The sequence below is a fragment of the Saimiri boliviensis genome, chromosome 10 (genome assembly GCF_048565385.1).
Source record: "Saimiri boliviensis isolate mSaiBol1 chromosome 10, mSaiBol1.pri, whole genome shotgun sequence".
In the NCBI taxonomy this organism is placed as follows: Eukaryota; Metazoa; Chordata; class Mammalia; order Primates; family Cebidae; genus Saimiri; species Saimiri boliviensis.
This window is the reverse complement of record NC_133458.1, coordinates 6,597,942-6,623,835: the sequence shown is the minus strand read 5'-3', so window position 1 is coordinate 6,623,835 and position 25,894 is coordinate 6,597,942.

Genomic DNA, 25,894 nt, shown 5'->3' with positions numbered 1-25,894 from the left:
CAGAGTTTCGCTCTTGTTACCCAGACTGGAGTGCAATGGCGCGATCTCGGCTCACCGCAACCTCCGCCTCCTGGGTTCAGGCAATTCTCCTGCCTCAGCCTCCTGAGTAGCTGGGATTACAGGCACGTGCCACCATGCCCAGCTAATTTTTGTATTTTTAGTAGAGACGGGGTTTCATCATGTTGACCAGGATGGTCTCGATCTCTTGACCTTGTGATCCACCCGCCTCGGCCTCCCAAAGTGCTGGGATTACAGGCATGAGCCACCACGCCCGGCCGTAAATGCCACTCTTTACAGTGTTTTTTGTTTTGGAGAATATAATTATTTTAAATAAAAATGTGTTATTTGGCCAGGCGTGGTGGCTTACGCCTGTAATCCTAACACTTTGGGAGGCTGAGGTGGGCGGATTGCCTGCGGTCAGCTCCAGACTAGCCTGACCAACATGGAGAAACCTCGTCTCTACTAAAATACAAAAGAAATTAGCCAGGTGTGGCAGTATGCACCTGTAGTCCCAGCTACCCAGGAGACTGAGGCAGGAGAATTGGTTGAACCCAGGAGGCCGAAGTTGCAGTGAGCCAAGATCTCGCCATTGCACTCCAGCCTGGGTAGCAGAGCGAGACTCCATCTCTCCAGAAACAAAAAATATATTTTTTACATGAGCATGATATGGGTTTATTGTTCTTTTAATATGAATTAATAAAGAAATGTTTTTAAATTTTCTCAACTTTAGTTTCTAATATGGTAAATATCAATAAATACAATCCAAAAAAACTAACCTCCTGGCGCGGGGGGGGCAAGTTCTTTGTAATTTTTAGGAGCATATAAGTGTCCTGAAACCGACGAAGAGTGGTGACTCACGCCTATAATCCCAGCACTTTGGGAGGCTGAGGCGGGCGGATCACCTGAGGTAAGGAGTTCGAGACCAGCCTGGCCAACATGGCGAAAAACCACCTCTACTAAAAATACAAAATTAGCTGGGCAGAGTGGCAGGCACCTGTAACCCCAGAAGAAATACTTGAACCCAGGGGGCTGAGGTTGTGGTGAGCCAAGATCCTGCCATTGCACTCTAGCCTGCTCAACAGAGTGAGACTCCATTTCAGAAAAATGAAAAAAAAAAAAAAAAAAAAAAAGGAAAATGTACACTAGCCTAGATCAACCGTGTAATACACCACAAGATAATGATTTTTCTTCTTGTTTTGAGATGGAGTCTTGCTCTGTCACCAGGCTGGAGTGCAGTGACCCAATCTCAGCTCACTGCAATCTTAGCCTCTGGAATTCGAGCAATTCTTCTGCCTCAGCCTCCAGAGTAGCTGGGACTATAGGTCCCTGCCATCATGTCCAGCTAATTTTTGCATTTTTAGTAGAGACGGGGGTCTTACCATCTTGGCCAGACTGGTCTCGAACTCCCGAGCTCAAGTGATCTGCCCACCTTAGCCTCCCAAAGTGCTGGAATTACAGGCATGAGCCACTGTGCCCGGACCGCAGTGGACATTTTTAGAGAAGACTAGACCATTCATAGATTCTTGATGATGAAGATAAACATGGAAGGAGAAGGGGGAATTTCTGTCTCTTCAGATAGATCAAGGCTCTCTAGGTAACCAGTGGAGTGACAGCTGAGAAAACCAAAGCAGCCTCATACCCAGCAAGACGTCCCTTCTGGGAAATTTGTGTTTCTTGTTTTCATTTCAATTTTAAAATAATATTTTTATTTATTTTTTCTTTTGAGATGGAGTCCCACTCTGTCACCCAGGTTGGAGTGCAATGGCGTGATCTCAGATTACTGCAAACTATTCCTCCCGGGTTCAAGCAATTCTCTTTCCTCAGCCTCCTGAGTAGCTGGGACTACAGGCATGTGCCACAGTGCCTGGCTAATTTTTGTATTTTTAGTAGAGATGGGATTTCTCCATGTTGGCCAGCTGGTCTTGAATTCCTGTCCTCATGATCTGCCTTCCTCGACCTCCCAAACTGCTGGGATTACAGGTGTGAGCCACTGTACCCAGCCGTATTTCTTTCTTTTTTTTTTTTTTTAACACAAAAACAGGCTGGGGGAAGTGGCTCACGCCTATAATCCTAACCCTTTGAGAGTCATCCTCCTGCCTTGAGGCCAGGGGTTCTAGACTTGCCTGGGGAACATAGTGACCTTGAGGCCAGGGGTTCTAGACTTGCCTGGGGAACATAGTGACCTTGTTTCTCCAAAAAAAAAAGTTGAAGAAACTCAGGTTCACAGGTTAGTAACTAAGAGAGTTAGTAACTGAATAAACCAGGAAGAAGATTAATCCACTGGGGCTGGGCCCAGTGGCTCATGCCTGTAATCCCAGCACTTTGGGAGGCCAAAGTGGGTGGATCACTTGAGCCCAGGATTTCTTTTTTTTTTTTTTGAGACGGAGTTTCGCTCTTGTTACCCAGGCTGGAGTGCAATGGCACGATCTCGGCTCACCGCAACCTGCGCCTCCTGGGCTCAGGCAATTCTCCTGCCTCAGCCTCCTGAGTAGCTGGGATTATAGGCACGCGCCACCATGCCCAGCTAATTTTTTGTATTTTTAGTAGAGACGGGGTTTCACCATGTTGACCAGGATGGTCTCGATCTCTTGACCTCGTGATCCACCCTTCTCGGCCTCCCAAAGTGCTGGGATTACAGGCTTGAGCCACCGCGCCCGGCCACGGAGCCCAGGATTTCAAGACCAGTCTAGGGAATGTGGTGAAACCTTATCTCTACAAAACATACAAAAATTAGCTGGGTGTGGTGGCATGCACCTGTATTCTCAGTTACTTGGGAGTCTAAGGTGGGAGGATCACTTGAGACCAAGGAGGCAGAGATTACAGTAAGCCATGATCACACTCCAGCCTGGGCGACAGAGTGAGACCCTGTCTCAAAAAACAAAAAAATTAATCTTGTGGCTTTTCCTTTACAATTTATGTCTTTTAAAAATGCTCCTATCTTTTTGTCTTTCCTTGCAAGTATTTTTTTCTATCTTTCTGAACTCAACAAGATGGGAACTGGGGAATGGAGACTAATAGCAAAGTAGAACCTTCTCTTCTAAACCTTTTGCCTACCCCTCTGCTTAAAGCTGCCATCATTTCATCGGGAATTAAAGGCAATGGAGCAAAGGTCCCTGGGTTGTTATCTGTTGCTGTTGCTACTGCCTAACTTTAAGTGTTTATAATGGGGTTGGTATTCAGAACATCCAATGACAAATCTTGGCATCTATTTTTTTTTTTTTTAAGTTTCACTGGAGTGCAGTGGGGTGATCTCGGCTCACTGCAACCTCGGCCTCCTGGGTTCAAGCGACTCTCCCCCTCAGCCCACCAAGTAGCTGGGACGGCAGGCACCGGACACCACAGCTGCCTAATGTGTGTGCTTTTAGTAGAGACCGGGTTTCACCATGCCGGCCAGGCTGGTCTCAAACTCCTAACCTCACGTGATCCACCTGCCTCGGCCTCCAAAATTGCTGGAATTACAGGTGTGAGCCACCTCGCCAGCCAATTTGGCTCACCTGAGGTCAGGAGTTCAAGACCAGCATGGTCAACATGGTAAAATCCGTCTCTACTAAAACTACAAAATTTAGTGGGACATGATGCCTGTAGTCCTAGCTACTCAGGGGGCAAGGCGGGAGAATTGCTTAAACCCAGGAAGTGGTGGCCGCAGGGAGCCGAGATTGCCCCTGCACTCCAGCCTGGGGGACAGAGCAAGACTCTGTCTCAAAAATAAAGTAAAATAAAATAAAATCTTGGCCTCTATCTTATTGCAGTGTTTACAGCAGCTACAAAGTAAACCCAAAGTATCAGCTACTCCTACAATTATTTATAATTGGCTTATAAGGTGTTCTTTGGAATTACCGGAGAATTTGGATCTATCTGAAGTTTAGGGACCATGATAATACTTCAAATAAAATAAACCCATGCTGGGTGACTCCCCTGGGAGACTTAGAGCTCTGTGGAATTTCCCCACACTCACCCTCCACTCTGCCCCTCCCGGCCACCCTGCTGGTGCTAGGAAAGTCATCCCTTCTCATCCCACTGCAAGGTACCGTTCTATTTCTCTCACACTAAAATTACTTTCTTCCAAGGTGTCCCTGGGGCTAAAACAGGTAATTAAGAATTTTTTCAAGAGGAAGAAACATTAAACTTCTTTCTCTGGGCTACCACTATAATATAAAAACAAGAATTTGCCAGGCACGGTGGCTCACACCTGTAATCTTGGCACCTCGGGAGGCTGAGGCGGGTGGATCACCTGTGGCTGGGAGTTCAAGACCAGCCTGACCAAAATGGAGAAACCCCATCTCTACTAAAACTACAAAATTAGCCGGGCATGGTGGCACATGCCTGTAATCCCAGCTACTCAGGAGGCTGAGCTAGGAGAATCACTTGAACCCAGGAGGTGGAGGCTGCGGTGAGCTGAGATCACGCCATTGCACTCCAGCCTGGGTAACAAGAGGGGACAACAAAACTCTGTCCCCGCCACTCCCCAAAAAAATAATTTAACAGAGATAGTAATGCCTTAAACCTTTTTAAAGGGGCGGGACATGGTGTTTTACGCCTGTAATCCCAGCACTTTGGGATGATGAGGTGGGCATATCACAAGGTCAGGAGTTTGAGACCAGCCTGGCCAACATAGTGAAACCCTTCTCTACTAAAAATACAAAAATTAGGCCTGGCACGGTAGCTCATGCCTGTAATCCCAGCACTTTGGGAGGCCAAGGTGGGTGGATCACGAGGTCAGGAGTTCAAGACCAGGCTGACCAACATGGTAAAACCCCGTCTCTCCTAAAAATACAAAAATTATCAGGGAGCCAAAATCCCAGCTACTCAGCTGGGAAAATTGCTTGAACCCTGGAGACAGAGGTTGCAGTGAGCCGAGATTGTGTTACTGCACTCCAGCCTGGAAAACAGAGCAAGACTCTGTCTCAAAAACAAAAAAGAAAAAAAATTGCCTGGTGTGGTGTCACGTGTCTGTAGACCCAGATGAAAGTGATTATTATTATTATTATTATTATTATTTAAAACATTTTAGGGCTAGGCACAGTGGCTCCCGCCTATAATTCCAGCACTTTGGGAGGCCAAGCCGTGAGGATCACAAGGTCAAGAGATCAAGACCAGCCTGGCCTACATGGTGAAACCCCATCTGTACTAAAAATACAAAAATTAGCCGGGCATGTTGGTGGACACCTATAGTTCCAGCTACTCGGGAGGCTGAGGCAGGAGAATTGCTTGAATCTGGAGGCGAAGGTTGTAGTGAGCCAAGATCGTGCCACTGCACTCCAACCTGGCGACAGAGCAGGACTCCATCTCAAATTAAAAAAAAAAAAAAAGCTTTTTAAAAGGTTTACTAGTTAGAGCTTTTAACGATTTTCATTTGTTTGTTTGCTTGTTTTTTTGAGATGGATTCTTGGTCTGCAGTGGCATGATCTCAGCTCACCACAGCCTCCACCTCCCAGGTTCAAGCAATTCTCCTTTCTCAGCCTCCTGAGCACTGGGACTACAGGCGTGTGCCACCATGTCTGGCTATTTTTTTTTTTTTTTTTTTGTATTTTTAGTAGAGATGGGGTTTCAAGGCCGGGCGCGGTGGCTCAAGCCTGTAATCCCAGCACTTTGGGAGGCCGAGGCGGGTGGATCACGAGGTCGAGAGTTCGAGACCATCCTGGTCGACATGGTGAAACCCCGTCTCTACTAAAAATACAAAAAACTAGCTGGGGATGGTGGCGCGTGCCTGTAATCCCAGCTACTCAGGAGGCTGAGGCAGGAGAATTGCCTGAACCCAGGAGGCGGAGGTTGCGGTGAGCCGAGATCGCGCCATTGCACTCCAGCCTGGGTAACAAGAGCGACACTCTGTCTCAAAAAAAAAAGAAAATATTAACTGAAATCTCCTCCACAACTTTGTATATTTCTTGTCTTTTTCCCATTAGGAACTGTTTTTTTGAGATAGAGTCTTGCTGCATTGCCTAGGCTGGAGTGCAGAGGCTATTCACAGGCGTGATTATAGCAATAGTACAGCCTTGCATTCCCAGCCTCAAGCAATCCTCCTACCTCAGCCTCCTGAGTAGCTGAGACTCCAGGCATCAGCCATCATATGTGGTTCAGCAGCTAGAAATGTATCGATACATTTGCAGTAGTCTATAAAGGAAAACTCATCAATTTACTGAAAACCAAACAGATATTATAGTAAAGAATATATACTTGAGGCCGGGCGCGGTGGCTCAAGCCTGTAATCCCAACACTTTGGGAGGCCGAGGCGGGTGGATCACGAGGTCGAGAGATTGAGACCGTCCTGGTCAACATGGTGAAACCCCGTCTCTACTAAAAATACAAAAAAAAATTAGCTGGGCATGGTGGCGCGTGCCTGTAATCCCACCCACTCAGGAGGCTGAGGCAGGAGAATTGCCTGAACCCAGGAGGCGGAGGTTGCGGTGAGCCGAGATCGCGCCATTGTACTCCAGCCTGGGTAACAAGAGGGAAACTCTGTCTCAAAAAAAAAAAAAAAAGGAATATATACTTGAGAAAAGTAAGCAAAGCTCCAAATAGTAATCCTTTAAAAAGTTTAAGGTGTTATTATCTCTGTTGAATTCTTATTTTTATATTACAGGAGTAGCCCAGAGAAGAAAGTTTGAGATTTCTTTCTCTTGGACATCTTCTTAGCCTGATGCCAGAAGTCTACATCAGATTTCAGAGGTGATGGAGAAATTTTAGAATTTTAGATTTTTTTTTTTTTTTTTTTTTTTTTTTTTTTTTTTTGAGAACGAGTTTCGCTCTTGTTACCCAGGCTGGAGTGCAATGGCGCAATCTCGGCTCACCACAACCTCCACCTCCTGGGTTCAGGCAATTCTCCTGCCTCAGCCTCCTGAGTAGCTGGGATTACAGGCACGTGCCACCATGCCCAGCTAATTCTTGTATTTTTAGTAGAGACGGGGTTTCACCATATTGATCAGGATGGTCTCGATCTCTCGACCTCGTGATCCACCTGCCTCGGCCTCCCAAAGTGCTGGGATTACAGGTTTGAGCCACCGCGCCCGGCCTTATTTTTATTTTTATGTAAGATTTCACCCTGTTACCGAGGCTGGAGAGCAGTGGCTCGATCATAGCTCAAGTGATCCTCCTGTATCAGTTGGGACTGTGAGAACATGCCACTGCAACCTGATAATATCTATAAATATCTGAGACAGACTTTCACTCTTGTTGTCCAGGTTGGAGTGCAATGGCACGATCTTGGCTCACTGCAACCTCTGCCTCCCAGACTCAATCGATTCTCCTGCCTCAACCTCCTGTGTAGCTGGGGTTACTGGTGCCCACCACCACATCCAGATAATTTTTGTATTTTTAGTAGAGACAGGGTTTCACCATGTTCGTCAGGCTGGTCTTGGACTCCTGACCTCAGGTGATCCACCTGCCTCAGTCTCCCAGAGTGCTGGAATTACAGTCGTGAACACTGCACCTGGCTTTTTTTTTTTTTTAGTAGGATGAAGTCTTGGTATGTTGCCCAGGTTGGTCTTGAACTCCTGGGCTCGAGCAATCCTCCCGCCTTGGCCTCCCAAAGTGTTGAGATTACAGGCATGAACCATCGTTCCTTGCCTTTTTTTCTTTTCTAGAAACAGGATTCCTGGTTTTTTTTTTGCAGGGCACCTGGCTGTGAAAACGACAATGCTCAGCCCCTCTTACAGTTGGAGTGTGAGGCTTCTGGAAATCATCCTCCCCTTCCTCTCCTTTCTCCTGGCCAGCATGCCGAGGAGCAGGCTGGGGCTGAGGCAGCTGGTGTAGACCACTGAGGCCGACGGAGAAAGCTGACGCCTGACAGAGGAGTCAGGGTCCCACACCCACAGACGGCAGTCCCAGCTTTGAGCCACCTACCTGGGATTTTATCTAAGGCAGAGATGGGCTTCTCTCTGCTCAAGCATTTGCATTACTTGCCGCTGAACCTTATCTTCATTAATACGAGCAGGTTGTCATTATCTACTTTCTAAAAGCATTGGGCAAATTCCTAAGACATGGCAAACTTTGGATATGAACCAAGTCTGTTTTCTCTAAAACTTCGTTATTTTCAGTAAATTCTTCTTGCCATTAATGTTTAGAAAAATGACAGCTGTACACTATTAAAGTTTTGCAGAGGATATGGAGTCAAAATAACAGCCGCTGACAGCTTTAACTGAAGCTCTCAGGTAAATAAATATTTGGAGACCTAGGAGTTTTAAAGGGGATATTTACATTGGAATAGTATTGTAAACTGAATTTTGGAAAAACAAACAAACAGAAAATGTAAAAGAAAGCTCTCCAAGGGACCGATACTTTCATTTCAGGAGTGTTCTTGCCCTTTGTAACATGGCATTTTCTATATAGTGTGAAAGGAAAATAAACCTTGGGACCCCAAAATTACTAAAACCAAAGGAAAAGTCAAACTGGGAAGTGTCAGGCAAACCTGTTTCTCATTTTATTCCTAAATAAGATAGTTACAAGGATAAAAAAGCCACATACCTTATGTAGTCATGATTATGGTGTTTAAAAAAAAGTACATTAGAAAAAAGCTACCTACCTTCCTCACAATCTGCCCATAAGGCAATTCCTTGTGGGCCACAAGATCTTTGTCCTGAAACCGTCCTGTTGAATTTCACACTGGCAAAGTAAATCGGTAGCTTATCTTCACAGATCCCGGACCCAAAGTCACCCCTCTGCTCACCTGAGACAAATGCGTATCTGATTGCTTCCTCTGCCCTGTTGGTTATGTCAAAATGCAGATTCATTGAGTCAGACTCAGCTATGTATTCAGTGGAAGGCTGGTCAAGTACTCCAAAGAATGCAACCTTTTTAAATTTTTTTGTGACGGAGTCTGGCTTAGTTGTCCAGGCTGGAGTGCAGTGAGGAGATCTGGGCTTACTGCAGCCTCTGGCTCCCAGGTTCAAGCAATTCTCCTGCCTCAGCTGCCCGGGCTGGAGTGCAGTGAGGAGATCTGGGCTTACTGCAGCCTCTGCCTCCCAGGTTCAAGCAATTCTCCTGCCTCAGCCTCCTGAGTAGCTGGGACTAAAGGCATGCACCACAATGCCCAGCTAATTTTTGTATTTTTTGGTAGAGATGTGGTTTCCCTGTTAGCCAGGTTAGCCTCAAACTCCTGCTCCTCAAGTGATTTCCCCTGCCTCAGCTTCCCAAAGTGCTGGGATTACAGGCATGAGCCATTGTGCCTGGCCTAGGAGGCAATCTTTGTCTCTCATCTACCCAGAACCTGGAAGCCCCCATTTCGAGTTTTCCTGCCTTTTTGGACCAAACCAATGTACATCTTACACATACTGATTGATGTCCCATGTCTCCCTAAAATGTATGAAGGCAAGCTGTATCCTGACCACCGTGGGTACACATCGCCAGGGTGTGCTGAGGCTGTGTCAAGAGTGGTCAGTAGCCTTGGCAAAATCAACTTTCTGAATGGATTGAGACCTGTCTCCGATATTTTGGATTGACAGTACACACACACACATACACACACATACAAACACACAGACTTTTGGTGACAGGGTTAGAGAAAAATAACATTTACTTCCAATGCTTACAACTCTGGTTTTACAATGGAAGTAAAAAAAAAAAAAAAAAAATTAAGAGACTGGGTGGGCTGAGCACGGTGGCTCATGCCTGCAATCCTTGCACTTTGGGAGGCCTAGGTGGGTGGATCACCTGAGGTCAGGAGTTCAAGACCAGCCTGGCCATCATGGTGAAACCCCATCTTAAAAAAAAAAAAAAAAAAAAAAAGACGGGGTCTCGCTATGTTGCCCAGGATGGAGTGCAGTGGCTATTCACAGGCCCGATCCCACTACTGATCAGCATGGGAGTTTTGACCTGCTGTTTCCGAGCTGGGCAGGTCCACCTCTCCTTAGACAAACTGGTGGTCCCCCGCTCCCAGGAGGTCACCATATTGATGCGGAACTTAGTGTGGACACCCGATCGGCATAGAGCACAACAGACCAGAACTCCTGGGCTCAAGCGATCCTCCCACCTCAGCTTCCCAATTCACTGGGACTACAGGCACCTGCCACCACACCCGGCTCTTTGCCAGTTTTTGAGAATTTGTTGTTTTTTTGTTTTTGCTTTTTTTTTTTTTTGAGACGGAGTTTCGCTCTTGTTACCCAGGCTGGAGTGCAATGGCATGATCTCGGCTCACCGCAACCTCCGCCTCCTGGGTTCAGGCAATTCTCCTGCCTCAGCCTCCTGAGTAGCTGGGATTACAGGCACGCGCCTCCATGCTCAGCTAATGTTTTGTATTTTTAGTAGAGACGGGGTTTCACCATGTTGACCAGGATGGTCTCGATCTCTTGACCTCGTGATCCACCCGCCTCGGCCTCCCAAAGTGCTGGGTTTACAGGCTTGAGCCACCGCGCCCGGCTGAAATTTTTTTTTTTTTTTTTTTTTGAGGCGGAGTTTCACTCTTGTTACCCAGGCTGGAGTGCAATGGCGCGATCTCGGCTCACCGCAACCTCCGCCTCCTGGGTTCAGGCAATTCTCCTGCCTCAGCCTCCTGAGTAGCTGGGATTACAGGCACACGCCACCATGCCCAGCTAATTTTTTTGTATTTTTAGTAGAGACGGGGTTTCACCATGTTGACTAGGATGGTCTCGATCTCTTAACCTTGTGATCCACCCGCCTCGGCCTCCCAAAGTGCTGGGATTACAGGCTTGAGCCACCGCGCCCGGCCTGAAAATTTGTTTTAATTTTATTTTTGGAGAGACTTACATACAGGATCATAGCTCATTAGGAGAGAATACCTTTCCAGGAGGCAAGTCACCCTTGTCTGCCTAAAACCTTTCCCTGCACACACACCACACACTCTCATTTTGGTTTGTGCCTTTGTTCGTTTCATGCCCTCTGTTTGCAGTCGCTCTTTCCCACCAATCAACTGTCTGTTTACCAAGTCTCAGTCTTCTCCTCCATGAAACTTTCCTGGATTGCTCTAGTCTACACCAGTAGTTCTCAAAGCACAGAACAGTAGAAGCAGCATCACCCGGGACCGGAAACGAACTCCTGCAACCCCTGACCCAGACCCATGGAGCTGGCAACCCCAGTGGGCCCAGCACTGTGTGTGATTTTCATGTGATTCAGACTGGCTTGTCTCTGCTCTAAGACTATACTGATTGCTGGGTGCGGTGGCTCACGCCTGTAATCCCAGCACTTTGGGAGGCCGAGGTGGGTGGATCACAAGGTCAAGAGATCGAGACCATCCTGGTCAACATGGTGAAACCCCGTCTCTACTAAAAATACAAAAAATTAGCTGGGCATGGTGGCGCATGCCTGTAATCCCAGCTACTCAGGAGGCTGAGGCAGGAGAATTGCCTGAACCCAGGAGGCGGAGGTTGCAGTGAGCCGAGATCACGCCATTGCACTCCAGCCTGGGTAACAAGAGCGAAACTCCGTCTCAAAAAAAACAAACAAACAAACAAAAAAAAAACTATACTGATCCCTCCCTTCTCTGGGTTCCCATGCCACATATGGTTCACAGTACATCACCTGGAGCTGAATCCCGTTTTAAAGAATTCGTATAGTAGACTTCTCTAGATCCAGGTAGGTCGTCTGCTCCCCCAGGCAGATATTCAATAAACATTTAGTGCTTGGCTCTTTGAAAGAAGGTGGTGGCCGGAGGCGGTGGCTCATCCCTGTGATCCCAGCACTTTTTGGAGGCTGAGGCTGGCGGATCACAAAGTTGGGAGTTCGAGAGCAGCCTGACCAATATGGTGAAACCCCATCTCTACTAAAAATACAAAAATTAGCTGGATGTGGTGGTGGGCTCCTGTAGTCCCAGCTACTTGGAGGCTGAAGCAGGAGAATCACTTGAACCCAGGAGGCAGGGGATTGCAGTGAGCTAAGATTGTGCTCCAGCCTGGGCGACAGAGTGAGACTCCATCTCAAAAAAAAAAAAAAAAAGAAAAGAAAGAAGATGGTGATTTAACCTTTCAGAACTGAATACTAGTCCAGGCACAGTGTTTCATATCTATAATCCCAGCACTTTAGGAAGCCAAGGCGGGTGGATCACCTGAGGTCAGGAGTTGGAGATCAGCCTGACCAATACTGGTGAAACTCTGTCTCTACTAAAAATACAAAAATTAGCTGGATGTGGTGGTGCACAGCTGTAATCCCAGCTACTTGGGAGGCTGAAGTAGGAGAATTGCTTGAACCCGGAGGCAGTGGTGCAGTGAGCCGAGATTGTGCCACTACACTCCAGCCTGGGCAACAGAGTAAGACTCCAGCTCAAAAAAAAAAAAAAAAAAAATTGAATGCTAAAGGTCACCCCAGCAATCGATGTCATCTTCTGTTGCTGTGAATGTTTGTTATTATCATTGAGAAGGAGTCTCGCTCTGTCACCCAGGCTGGAATGGAGTGGTGTGATCTTGGCTCACTGCAACCTTTGCCTCCCAGGTTCAAACTATTCTCAAGCTTCAGCCTCCCAAGTAGCAGGGACTGCAGGCCCGACTAAGTTTTGTATTTTAGTAAAGATAGGGTTTCACTATGTTGCCCAAGCTGGTCTCAAACTCCTGGACACATGGGATCTGCCCACCTCGGCCTCCCAAAGTGCTGCAATTACAGGTGTGGACCACCATGCCCAGCCAGATGCTTACATTAGCACAAGATGCTGTATCAAGACGCATGTGATGCTGAATAGATATGACCCTTATCCTTGCATGTGAAGATGTGGAATGTCCTGTTAGGTACATGACTCCACAGGGAACATCTATATTGTCATAATAATTATAATAGCTAACTTTGATTGAGCACCTATTGTGTGCCAGGTAATGTTCTCAGCAGGACTAGCTGCATAATTTGCAGGGCCTAGTGCAAAATGAAAATATGGGGCTCCTTGTTCGAAAAGCAGAGAAAAGTGCTGTTAAAGGTACCAAGCATGGCTGGGCGCGGTGGCTCATGCCTGTAATCTCAACACTCTGGGAGGCCTAGCTAATTTTTTTTTTTTTTTTTAAAGTAGAGATGAGGTCTCACCACGTTGCCCAAGCTGGTCTCAAACTCCTGAGCTCACAAAATCCTCCCGCCTCAGCCTCTTAGAGTGCTGAGATTACAGGCGTGAGCCACTGCTCCCGGCCTGCGCTTGGTACCTTTAACAGCACTTTTCTCTGCTTTTCGAACAAGGAGCCCCATATTTTCATTTTGCACTAGTATGTATGTTCCCTGTGGGGACATAGTAATACCTACGCTTACAGGGTTGTTGTGGAGATCAAGTAAGTCCCACAAAAGTCTCAGAACGAGGCTGGTTTCAGGGGCATGTGGCCAGTGCCATGACACAGGATCTCCATGCTTAAAAGGGTCCCACGCTTGGGACTAAATGCTCTGCAGTCATCATCTTGGAATTCTATATTTTTTATTTTTTTGAGATGGAGTTTTGTTCTTGTTGCCCAGGCTGGAGTGCAGTAGTGTGATCTTGGCTCACTGCAACCTCTGCCTCCCAGGTTCAAGCAATTCTCCTGCCCCAGCCTCCTGAGTAGCTGGGATTACAGGCACCCGCCACCATGACCAGCCAGTTTTTCTATTTTTAGTAGAGATGGGGTTTCACCATGTTGAACAGGCTGATCTTGAACTCCTGACCTCAGGAGATCTGCCTCAGCTTCCCAAAGTGTTGGGATCACAGGTGTGAGCCACCGCACAGAGCCTGAAATTCTTTTTTATTTATTATTTATTTATTTGTTCCTCAGCTGGAAGTCCTGAAATTCTTAATGATTTTGTCTTTGAATTTCTGTTCCCATGGGGCAATGGTGCGTGCATGCATCATGGACCCAGAGTGTGGTCCCACCTCCCTGCCTCCTGAGATGATAGGCATGAGCCACTGAGCTGGGCAGAATACTTTTTTCTTTTCTTTTCTTCTTCTGTTTTTTTGTTTTTGTTTGAGGCAGAGTCTTATTCTGTCACCTAGGTTGGAGTGCAGTGGCCTGATCTCAGCTCAACCTCTGTCTCCCGGGTTCAAGTAATTCTCCCATCTCAGCCTCCCAAGTAGCTGGGATTACGGGCTCCCACTACTGCGCTCGGCTCATTTTTTGTCTTTTTAGAAGAGATGGGGTTTCATCATGTTGGCCAGGCTGGTCTCAAACTCCTGACCTCAAGTGACCCACCCCTCTTGGTCTCCCAAAGTGCTGGGATTACAGGCGTGAGCCACCACTCCTGGCCATTGTTTTTGAGACAAGGTCTTGCTCTGTCATCCAGACTGGAGTGCAGTGGCATGATCATGGCTCACTGCAGCCTCGATCTCCTGGGCTCAAGCGATTCTCCCATCTCAGCCTCCAGAGTAGCTGGGACCACAGGTGTGTACCACCATGACCAGATAATTTTTCGTTTTTTATTTTTTAATAGAGATGAGGTCTCACTGTGTTGTTCAGCCTGGTCTCAAACTCCTGAGTTCAAGTGATCTTCCTGCCTTGGCCTCCCAAAGCGCTGGAATTACAGGCATCAGCTATCGCACCTGGCCTGCACCGTGTGGTCTGAAAGATGCTGAGAAATTCCCCGAGGAGGGATAGATCCTCTAGGACTCTCCCCGATACTCAGGAGCGATAACATGGGGAGGATGGCAAAAAGAACCAAGAACTTCAACAGTTTCATTTAGTTGTAGAAAAAGCATTGACCCATAAAGAGTCTATTTGCCCCTCGGTATTTAAATCACGTTTGGTGGCATGCTGTTGCTTACCCATGTAATCCCAGCACTTTGGGAAGCTGAGGCGGGCAGATCACGTGATTTCAGGAGTTCAAGACCAGCCTGCCCAACATGGTGAAACCTCGTCTTTACTAAAAATACAAAAGTTAGCCGGGTGTGGTGGGGCATGCCTGTAATCCCAGCTACTTGGGAGGCTGAGGCATGAAAATTTCTTGAACCCGGGAGGCAGAGGTTGCAAGATCGAACAACTGCACTCCAGCCTAGGCAACAGAGTGAGACTTTGTCTCAAGAAAATAAAAACAAATGCATAAATAACTCACATTTGACGGCTAGCTGGATTTCCCTTGAGTTTTTCTCCTGCCATCCCTCCTCCAATATTCTTACCAGTATCACCATCGTTACCATTATTTATTGTATATATTCTCAGAGTTTTCTTTAATCAAACTTGGCCTTGCTAGCTCTTACAAAGTTTCCATTTTCCATTAGGGCAACATCACTGTCAAATACCATTTTTTCTTTTGAGATGATCTCACTCTGTCACCCAGGCTGGAGTGCAGTGGTGCTGTCTGGGCTCACTGCAACCTCGGCCTCCTGGGTTCAAGCGCTTCTTGTGCCTCAGCCTCCCAAGTAGCTGGGATTACAGGCGTACACCACCACATTCAGCTATTATTTGTATTTTTTGGTAGAGATGGGGTTTCACCATGTTGGTCACGCTGGTCTCAAATTCCTGACCTCAAGTGATCTGCCCACCTCGGCTTCCCAAAGTGCTGGGATTATGGGTGTGAGCCACCACGCCCGGCCGAAATATTTCTTCATTCAGTAACAGGTGGGTACAAGGGACACATTTGATTGACTGCAATCCATGGGCCTGTGGAGAGATTTTCCATGGGCACATATCTCTCTGCCAGGAAGAACCTCATGGTGGGGACTATTCCTTATTCTAAATTAGCCAGTGTGGAAGACAAGGGCAAAGTTTTCCTAAAATTTCTAACATCGACGAGAGTGTTGCCATTAGAAATGAGAATATAGAAAATGTATGAAATCGCAAAAAAAAAGTACATAAATACAAATTTTATTAAATAGCATTCATTGATTTTAAATGTGTACAACATGCTTGTTGGTATTTAAAAATAGAATGATGGAGGATGATTTGGTGGGAGTAATTGTTTGGGGAAAAAATCAATTTAACGTCACTTTGCTTTCAATTTCTGCTGCCAAGAAAGCTCATGCGGTATCTTCTAATTCAAACATAAGTGTCTCCAGAAACCTTTGGATCACATATTACAAAGCCCATCTGTTTCATCCTCTCAAAATTAGCATTTTAGCTTAAATCACTTATGAATTTTCTGACATTAGCTTGATTCTTCTCCCCTTCCTTTTTGTTATCTGAAGTCACAACTGGCATCTTTTAGATTTGGATTCAACTGAAAAAATAATTTTTAGCTATTTTAAGTCCTTTTTAGTAGTAAGCATGGTATAAATAAATAAAATTTAAAGCATAATGGTGCAAATATATAGGCATATAATATTTCTTTTCTTTTTTTTTTTTTTGTAAAGACGGAGTTTCACCATGTTGGTCAGGCTGGTTTTGAACTCCCAACCTCAGGTGATCCGCCCGCCTTGGCCTCCAAAGTGCTTGGATTACAGGTGTGAGCCACCATGCCTGGCCACAGGTAATATTTCTTGCAGGATTGTTTACAGTAACAAAAATTGGAAACAAATGTCTATGGATTGAGAGGTCGTTAAAGCAATAATTGCTAAATCATTAGTAATTGTTAAAAGGAGTGAAATATATGTGTGTGCATAAATATCTATAACCTGATAGGTATGCAAGGCTGTATATGATATATATAAGTGGAAAAAGCAAGTTGAAAAAAACAGCAAACAGATAGCTTTATCTATTGAAGAAAATGTATCTTTGGGCCGGGCGCGGTGGCTCAAGCCTGTAATCCCAGCACTTTGGGAGTCCGAGGCGGGTGGATCACGAGGTCAAGAGATCGAGACCATCCTGGTCAACATGGTGAAACCCCATCTCTACTAAAAATACAAAAAATTAGCTGGGCATGGTGGCACGTGCCTGTAATCCCAGCTACTCAGGAGGCTGAGGCAGGAGAATTGCTTGAACCCAGGAGGCGGAGGTTGCGGTGAGCCGAGATCGCGCCATTGCACTCCAGCCTGGGTAACAAGAGCGAAACTCCGTCTCAAAAAAAAAAAAAAATGTATCTTTGTGTAAGGGCACAGAAAGTAGCTTGCAAGGGGCACACTAAGTGAGGCATGTGATTTGCTCACTTAGGAGGAAGGGGACACGGTAAAGGCAAAGGTGGCAAGGGGACAGCCCCAATTTTCCTGTAGGCTGTGGTATGCTTGAATTTTCTACAGTAAGAATGTGTGGGCCAGGCATGGTGGCTGATCACAAGGCCAAGAGTTCAAGACCAGCCTGGCCAACATGGTGAAACCCCATCTCTACTAAAAATACAAACATTAGCTGGATATGGTGGCACGTGCTTGTAGTCCCAGCTACTCAGGAGGCTGAGGTAGGAGGATCACTTGAACCTGGGAGGCAGAGTGAGCCGAGATTGTGCCACTGCACTCCAGCCTGGGCAACGGACTGAGATTCCATTTTTTTAAAAAGTGTGGATGTATGTGTTATTTTGCAATCAGAAAGTCCAAACCGTCCAAGCATGATGGCTCATGCCTGTAATCCTAACACTTTGGGAGATCGAGGTGGGTGGATCACCTGAGGTCTGGAGTTTGAGACCAACCTAGCCAATGTGGTGAAACCCCGTACTCTACTAACATACAAAAAAGAATTCAAGAATTTTTTTTTTTTTTTTTTTAGATGGAGTCTTGCTCTGTTACCCAGGTTGGAGTGCTATGGCGTGATCTTGGCTTGCTGCAACCTCTGTTTCCTGGGTTCAAGTGAATCTAATGCCTGAGCCTCACAAGTAGCTGGGATTACAATCCAGTTATTTTTTATTTTATTTTTTTTTGAGACAGAGTCTCCCTGTGTTGCCCGGGTGGGAGTGCAGTGGTACAATCTCGGCTCACTGCAAGCTCTGCCTCCTGGGTTCAAGCAATTCTCCTGCCTCAGCCTCCCGAGTAGCTGAGATTATAGGCATGCACCACCATACCCACTAATTTTTTTTTGTATTTTTAGTAGAGATAGGGTTTTGCCATGTTGCTCATGATAGTTTCAAACTCCTGAGCTCAGGCAATCCGACTGCCTTGGCCGGCTAATTTTTTATTTTTAGTAGAGATGGGGTTTCTCTGTGTTGATCAGGCTGATCTCAAACTCGTGACCTCAGTGATGTGCCCACCAGGGCCTCCCAAAGTGGTGGGATTACAGGTGTGCGCCCCTGTGCTCAGCTGTTTGTGTTTGTTTCTAATTCTGCCTCATACAAGCTTCAGGAGGGAAAGAACCATAACTGCCTTGCATCCCCTTTACCTGGGACAGTGACTGGGACCGGGTAGATGGTAAAGACGTTGGGGCAGCAGGAATGAGTGACAGTGGGTCAAGTGGGTGCCTGGCAGGAGTCCCTCTGGGAGGGCGGGAGTGATGATGGGTTGTAGGTTGACTGTGGTAGAAACAGCGAGAAGAGGCTGGACTCAAGCAGCCCTTTTCACTCTTAAAAATTATTGAGGATCCCAGCTACTCAGGAGGCTGAGGCAGGAGAATTGCCTGAGCCCAGGAGGCAGAGGTTGCGGTGAGCCGAGATCGCGCCATTGCACTCCAGCCTGGGTAACAAGAGCGAAACTCCATCTCAAAAAAAAAAAAAATTATTGAGGACGACCGGACACAATGGCTCACACCTGTAATCCCACCACTTGGGAGGTGAGGTGGGGTGGGGGTGGGTCTTCACCTGAGGTCAGGAGTTTGAGACCAGCCCGGCCAATATGGTGAAATCCTGTCTCTACTAAAAACACAAAAATTAGCTGGGTGTGGTATTAGGGGCCTGTAATCCCAGATACTCAGGAGTCTGAGGCAGGAGAATTGCTTGAACCTGGGACGCAGAGGTTGTGGTAAGCCAAGATTGTACCATTGCTCAAACTGACCGTCCTAAATTTTAAAAATTAAAAAAAAAAAAAAAAAAAAAAAAAAAAGATTGTGCTATTGCACTCCAACCTGGGTGACAAGGATGAAACTCTGTCACAAAAAAAAATAAAAGATCTGAGATCTGTGTTTTCCAAGAGAAAGAAAAATGTAGTAAGATGAATGCTCTGCATGTCTTTAATGTCTGGCTTAGCAGGTGTTGGGTTCTTGTATCTGGTTCTTCATTTAATTGGTTGCTGTATCATAGTCATGCAGCTTCTGGGAAGCTCTGCTATGCGTTTGTGAGAGAATCAGAATGGAAAGGACAAACGACTCCTTAGTATTTGTGTGAATAGTTTTGACCCTTTGGACTTCTTGAGAGGATCTCAGGATCCCTTTTCCCCCATTCAAGGGACCCAGGTCAAACTTTGAGAACTGCTGGATTAATGAGGTATTTAAGAAACAAGATTGGGGCCGGGCACGGTGGCTCGAGCCTGTAATCCCAGCACTTTGGGAGGCCGAGGCGGGTGCATCACGAGGTCAAGAGATCGAGACCATCCTGGTCAACATGGTGAAACCCCGTCTCTACTAAAAATACTAAAAATTAGCTGGGCATGGTGGCACGTGCCTGTAGTTCCAGCTACTCAGGAGGCTGAGGAAGGAGAATTGCCTGAACCCAGGAGGCGGAGGTTGCAGTGAGCCGAGATCGTGCCATTGCACTCCAGCCTGGGTAACAAGAGTGAAACTCTGTCTCAAAAAAAAAAAAAGAAAGAAACAAGATTGGGCCGGGTGTGGTGGCTCATGCCTGTAATCCTAGCACTTTGGGAGGCCGAGGTGGGTGGATCACCTGAGGTCAGGAGTTCAAGTCCAGCCTGGCCATCATGGTGAAACCCCATCTCTATTAAAAAAAAAAAGTTAAAAAAAAAAAAAAAAAAAAGAAACAAGATTGAGATGCCTTTGTGATATTATTATTGCTAATATTTACTGTATGTTTATTATATGCCAGGCATATTTTTAATCTTCACAACAATTCTTTTCAATAGACACCATTAGTGTTCCATTTGACACAGAAGAAGCCATGATTTTTAACATATATAAATTTCTTACATAAATATGTGTCTGTGTATACTTTTTCACAATGAAATTGGACATTTTTATTTTTGGGAGAGAGACCAGAATGGCTGAATTGACAGCTGTATAGTCTCTGGATGGTGCAACTGAGCCCAACTCTAAACAGCGAGCCTCCAATTTGAAAGTACCCATCACTACCTTCCAGAACTCAATTACTTTTGAAATCTAATTTTGATTTAAATGTATTTTTGAGCCATTTCATTTTTAAGAGCTCATTTGGAGAGCTTAAAAAATTAATTAAATCTTTTGTCTTTGAAGTTTAATTCTTCCACTTCTGGCATATTATCTATGGCTTATGAAGAAAATTGCCAATCACTCGGGTAATTCGCACCTAAAATAAAGGTGCAGGAAAGTTGAAATGAGAAGGATCTGGAATATTCGTTCCTCGGTTTCTCCTGCCAGGGCTTTGGACCAGAATTCCCAGCACTGTCCTCTATTTTCACATCTCCCTTTTTCAGGCACTTCCAGGAGAAAGTGGTACTTGAAGCGAGTCCTGTTGAAGGCCCTGCGTTCTCCTGGCACTTGGTCACCACCCCTGTCTCTCTGCCTTGAATATGGGCGGTTAAGAATGTTTATGGGAAGCCGGGCGCGGTGGCTCATGCCTGTAATCCCAATATTTTAAGAGGCCAAGGAGGGCGGATCACCTGAGGTCGGGAGTTGGAGACCAGCCTGATCAATATGAAGAAACCTCATTTCTGGGGAAGCGCGGCTTAGGTGCAGACATGGCCAAGTCCATGAACCACACCACACACAACCAGTCCCAAAAATGGCTCAGAAATGCTATCAAGAAACCCCGAACACAGAGATACGAACCTCTTGAGGGGGTGGACCCCAAGTTCCTGAGGAACATGCGCTTTGCCAAGAAGCGCAAGAAGGGCCTAAAGAAGACGCAGGCCAGCAAGGCCAAGGCCGTGAGTGCACGTGCCGAGGCCATCGAGGCCCTCGTAAAGCCCAAGGAGGTTAAGCCCAAGATCCCAAAGGGTGTCAGCCGCAAGCTCGATCAACTTGCCTACATTACCCACCCCAAGCTTGGGAAGCATGCTCGTGCTTGCATTGCCAAGGGGCTCAGGATCTGCCGGCCAAAGGCCAAGGCCAAGGCCAAGGAGCAAACCAAGGCCCAGGATGCAGCTTCAGCTGCAGTTCCAGCTCGGGCTCCCAAAGGTGCCCAGGCTCCTACAAAGGCTTCAGAGTGGATATCTCTGTCTGCCAACGTGGGGACAGACAGACTGGTGCCACCCTCTGCCCCCCAGGCTGCTATCTGCATGGGGCTGGGGTCCTCCTGTGCTATTTGTACAAATAAACCTGAGTCAGGGAAAAAAAAGAAACTTTTTTTTTTTTTTTTTTTTTTAATAAAGACAGGGTTTCACCATATTGGTCAGACTGGTCTAAAACTCCTGACCTCAGGTGATCCACCCACCTCAGCCTCCCAAATTGCTGGGATTACAGATGTGAGCCACCGCACCTGGCCAAGAAACCTCATTTCTACTAAAAACCTCATTTCTTTTTTCTTTTGTTTGAGACAGAGTTTCGCTCTTGTTACCCAGGCTGGAGTGCAATGGCGCGATCTCGGCTCACTGCAACCTCCGCCTCCTGGGTTCAAGCAAGCAATTCTCCTGCCACAGCCTCCCGAGTAGCTGGGATTACAGGCACGTGCCACCATGCCCAGCTCATTTTTTGTATTTTTTTTTTTTTTTTTTTTTTTTTTTTTTTAGTGGAGACAGGGTTTCACCATGTTGACCAGGATGGTCCCAATCTGTCGACCTCGTGATCCACCCGCCTTGGCCTCCCAAAGTGCTGGGATTACAGGCTTGAGCCACCGCGCCCGGCCCTTAAAAACTTCATTTCTACAAAATTAGCCGCACATGGTGTCACATGCCTATAATCCCAGCTACTTGAGAGCTGAGGCAGGGGAATCCCTTGAATCTGGGAGGTGGAGGTTGCAGTGAGCTGACACGGCGCCATTGCACTCTAGTCTGGGCAATGAGAATAACACTTCATCTCAGAAAAAACAAAACAGCCTGACCAACATGGTGAAACCCTGTCTCTACTAAAAATACAAAAATTAGCTCAACGTGGTGGCGCATGCCTGTAATCCCAGTTACTTGGGAGGCTGAGGAAAGAGAATCACTTGAAACAGGGAGCAGAGGTCGCAGTGAGTGGAGATCATGCCACTGCACTCCAGCCTGGGCAGCAGAGCAAGACTCCATCTCAAAAAAAAAAAAAAAAAAATTCATAAGGTTATAGCACAATATCTACAGAGAGATGTATAGGATATAATTTTGAGAAAAATGGCCACGTCTGGTGTTGACTACTATCTCAACAGTACTGATTAGTTGTCTGGTTGGTCTTTTTTTTTTTTTTTTTTTTTTGAGACGGAGTTTCACTCTTGTTACCCAGGCTGGAGTGCAATGGCACGATCTCGGCTCACTGCAACCTCCGCCTCCTGGGTTCAGGCAATTCTCCTGCCTCAACCTCCTGAGTAGCTGGGATTACAGGCACATGCCACCATGCCCAGCTAATTTTTTGTATTTTTTTAGTAGAGACGGGGTTTCACCATGTTGACCAGGATGGTCTCGATCTCTTGACCTCGTGATCCACCCGCCTCGGCCTCCCAAAGTGCTGGGATTACAGGCTTGAGCCACCATGCCCGGCCTTTTTTTTTTTTTTTTTTTTGAGACGGAGTCTCACTTGGCTGCCCAGGCTAGAGTGAAGTGGCATGATCTCTGCCCACTGCAACCCCCACCCTCCTGGGTTCAAGTGATTCTCCTGCCCCAGCCTCCGGAGTAGCTAGGATTACAGGCGTGCACCACCATGCCCGGCTAATTTTTGTATTTGTAACAGAGATGGGGTTTTACCATGTTGGCCAGGCTGATGTAAAACTCCTGACTTCAGGTGATTTACCCACCTCAGCCTCCCAAAGTGCTGGGATTACAGGCGTGAGCCACCATGCCTGACCCTGGTTGGTTTTAAATAGCAGGGCACACTTCTCTACATCCTGAGATTAAAAAGATAAAGTCATTAGGGTGGCCATGTTGTGAACATCTCATTGATGAAGGCTTTGCCTCAATTGTTGATGATTATGATGTTGTTGGCCTCTGCTTTGCTCCACAGTTAAATGCATTAAATAAACATTTCTGATTATCGGTGCACTCTTGAGGACCCTCAGCTTAACTGGGACAAAATGGCTTCAAAAGTAGGTAAAGGAATTCATGTTGCATTTGACAAACCTAAGCTCCTCCCTAAAACTTCACCTAAATAAGAGATTTTTCACTGGGTTTCTAGAACTCCGTTCCTGGAGGACAGAGATAAGCAAGTTTATTTCTGTGTCTTCAGATCTGCCTGACACACAGGAAGTGCTCAGCAAGGTGGTTTTATGAATGGCTTTCATGCCTGACATGAACAAGCCACTGCTTCCATTTACAGCAAGATGTGCCAAGTTGCAAGGATTTCTCCTGCAGAGCTATTTGTAGTGAGAGAGGAAGCTTCATGCCTGTTAAGTCAAGAAATCTATCTGCTGTGTGCTCAGCCTTGAGTGTCCATGGGAATAAGTATGTGGACAGGTGAGGGTTCTAGCTGTCCTGGACGATGGCTGAAACTCTATTGTTTTGTTTGTTTTTGTTTTTTCCTGAAGCGGTTTCGCTCTTGTTGCCCAGGCTGGAGTGCAATGGCATGATCTCCACTCACCATGACCTCTGCCTCCCGGCTTCAAGCAATTTTCCTGCCTCAGCCTCCCAAGTAGCTGGGATTACAGGCACGTGCCACCATGCCCAGCTAATTTTGTATTTTTAGTAGAAAAGGAGGTTTCGCCATGTTGGTTATGCTGGTCTCGAACTCCTAACTTCAGATGATCTGCCTGCCTTGGCCTCCAATCACACCTGGGATTACAGGTGTGAGCCACCACGCCTGGCCTCAAAGCTCTGTTATTGTAACAAGGGATGTCTGGCAGCCTTGTCTTCTAAAGGAGGGCCCAGTAGTGTGGTGGGAAAAGCATGAGACATGGAGGGCCAGACGTGGTGGCTCACACCTGTAATCCCAGCACTTTGGGAGGCTATGCTGGGTGGACTGCTTGAGGCCAGGAGTTCAAGACAGGCCTGGCCAACATGGTAAAACCCTGTCTCTATTAAAGTTACAAAAAGTAGTTGGGGGATGGTGGCTCACACCTGTAATCATAGATATTCAGGAGGCTGAGTGGGAAGCATTGCTTGAACTCAGGAGGCAGAGGCTGTAGTGAGCTGAGATCAAGCCACTGCACTCTAGCCTGGGCAACAGACTGAGACTCTGTCTCAAAAAAAGAAAAGAAGAAAAGCATAGACACGGACTCTAAGAATCTGCTTCTACGTCTTTACTGTGCACAGATATCTATTGCTGCAAAACAAACAACCCCAACACAGTGGCTTAGAACTATTGACACAGACCTTCTCTTTGACCAAACTTGAGTCAGGGTTCCCTCAATCTTCTCTTCAATGAGGCTTTAACCTTGCCTTTGAAAAACGCAAAATCTTGACAGAGCAATTCTATCCACCCCCACACTAAGAGACTTGAAAACACACTAGCCTTCTTTCTAACAGCTCAAGGTAATGTCCCTGGCATGACCCAGCTCCTCTTGAGTTCCTGACTGGAAAAGCTCAGGGCTGCCAGAAGAATTTACTGTTTGAGATTTGCATGGACCCCACGACTGCCTTATCTAACATTTCTCTGAAAAGAGCCCCCCACCCACTCTTTGTAAGTTTCCACTTACCCGACTCCACCTGACTCCACCTGAGCTCCTCCTGCTTGTTCCTCCTCCATCCTCCCTCATCCTCCACTTAAGAATGCCCAGTCACTGCCAGGTGTGGTGGCTCACGCCTGTAATCTCAGCACTTCGGGAGGCCGAGGCAGGAGAATTGCTTGAACCTGGGAGGCAGAGTTTGCAGTAAGCAGAGATTGCTCCACTGCACTCCAGCCTGACCTGGAGGTGAGACTCCATCTCCAAAAAAAAAAATGCACAGGCACCTTCATGGCTCAGAGTTGAGCTCAGCCTTTGCTGACATCTCTCTCCCTTATTGCAGTAGTCTCAGTAAAGTCCAACCTGCTGTCTTTAATAAGTGTCTGGCTCTGTTTCTCTTTGACACTGCAATAAATACTTATTAACTCACACAGTTTCAGTGGGCCAGGAATTCAGGAGAGCCTTAGCTGGGTGGTTCTGGCTCAGGGTCTCTGAAGATGTGGACCAGGGCTGTGCTCATCTGAAGGCTTGTCTTGGGCTGGAGGATCTGCCTCCAAGGTGGCACAGTCACATGGCTGATCACTTGGTGCTGGCTATTGGCAGCTGGCCTCGGTTTCCACCACATGGGCCTTGCCACAAGGCAGTTTGAGTGTCCTAGTGACATGGCAGCTGGCTCCCCCCAAGAGTGAAGAGAGGAGAGCAAGCTGCAGAGTCTTTCTTTTTTTTTTTTTTTTTTTTTTTTTGAGACGGAGTTTCGCTCTTGTTACCCAGGCTGGAGTGCAATGGCGCGATCTCGGCTCACCGCAACCTCCACCTCCTGGGTTCAGGCAATTCTCCTGCCTCAGCCTACTGAGTAGCTGGGATTACAGGCACGTGCCACCATGCCCAGCTAATTTTTTTGTATTTTTAGTAGAGACGGGGTTTCACCATGTTGACCAGGATGGTCTCGATCTCTTGACCTCGTGATCCACCTGCCTCGGCCTCCCAAAGTGCTGGGATTACAGGCTTAAGCCACCGCGCCCGGCGCTGCAGAGTCTTTCACGACCCAGCCTTGGGAGTCCGGCAGGGTCACTTCCGCAGCGTCCTGTTGATTTCATAGATTCTATTCCCATGTGGGAGGGACTCCAAAGGTGTGGGCACAGAGGCAGGAGTCACTGGGGGATATCTTGGAGGCTGGCTGCATGACCTTGCTCCTAAGCTGTGCTGTGACCTTGGGCCCATCACTGGAACTCTCCAGGCTGGAACAATTAGGATAGACGAGGCCTGACCTGCGAGGGCCGGCCTGGGCCTGACTTTACCTTCCATTAAGCAAGAGTGATGCGTAGAATGAAAGAGTTAACATGCCCAAAGAAGCACTTCTCACAGAGAGTAACTCATCTGCCAGGGTCTGGCCCAGTTCCTAGAACAGGGCTGCTTAGTT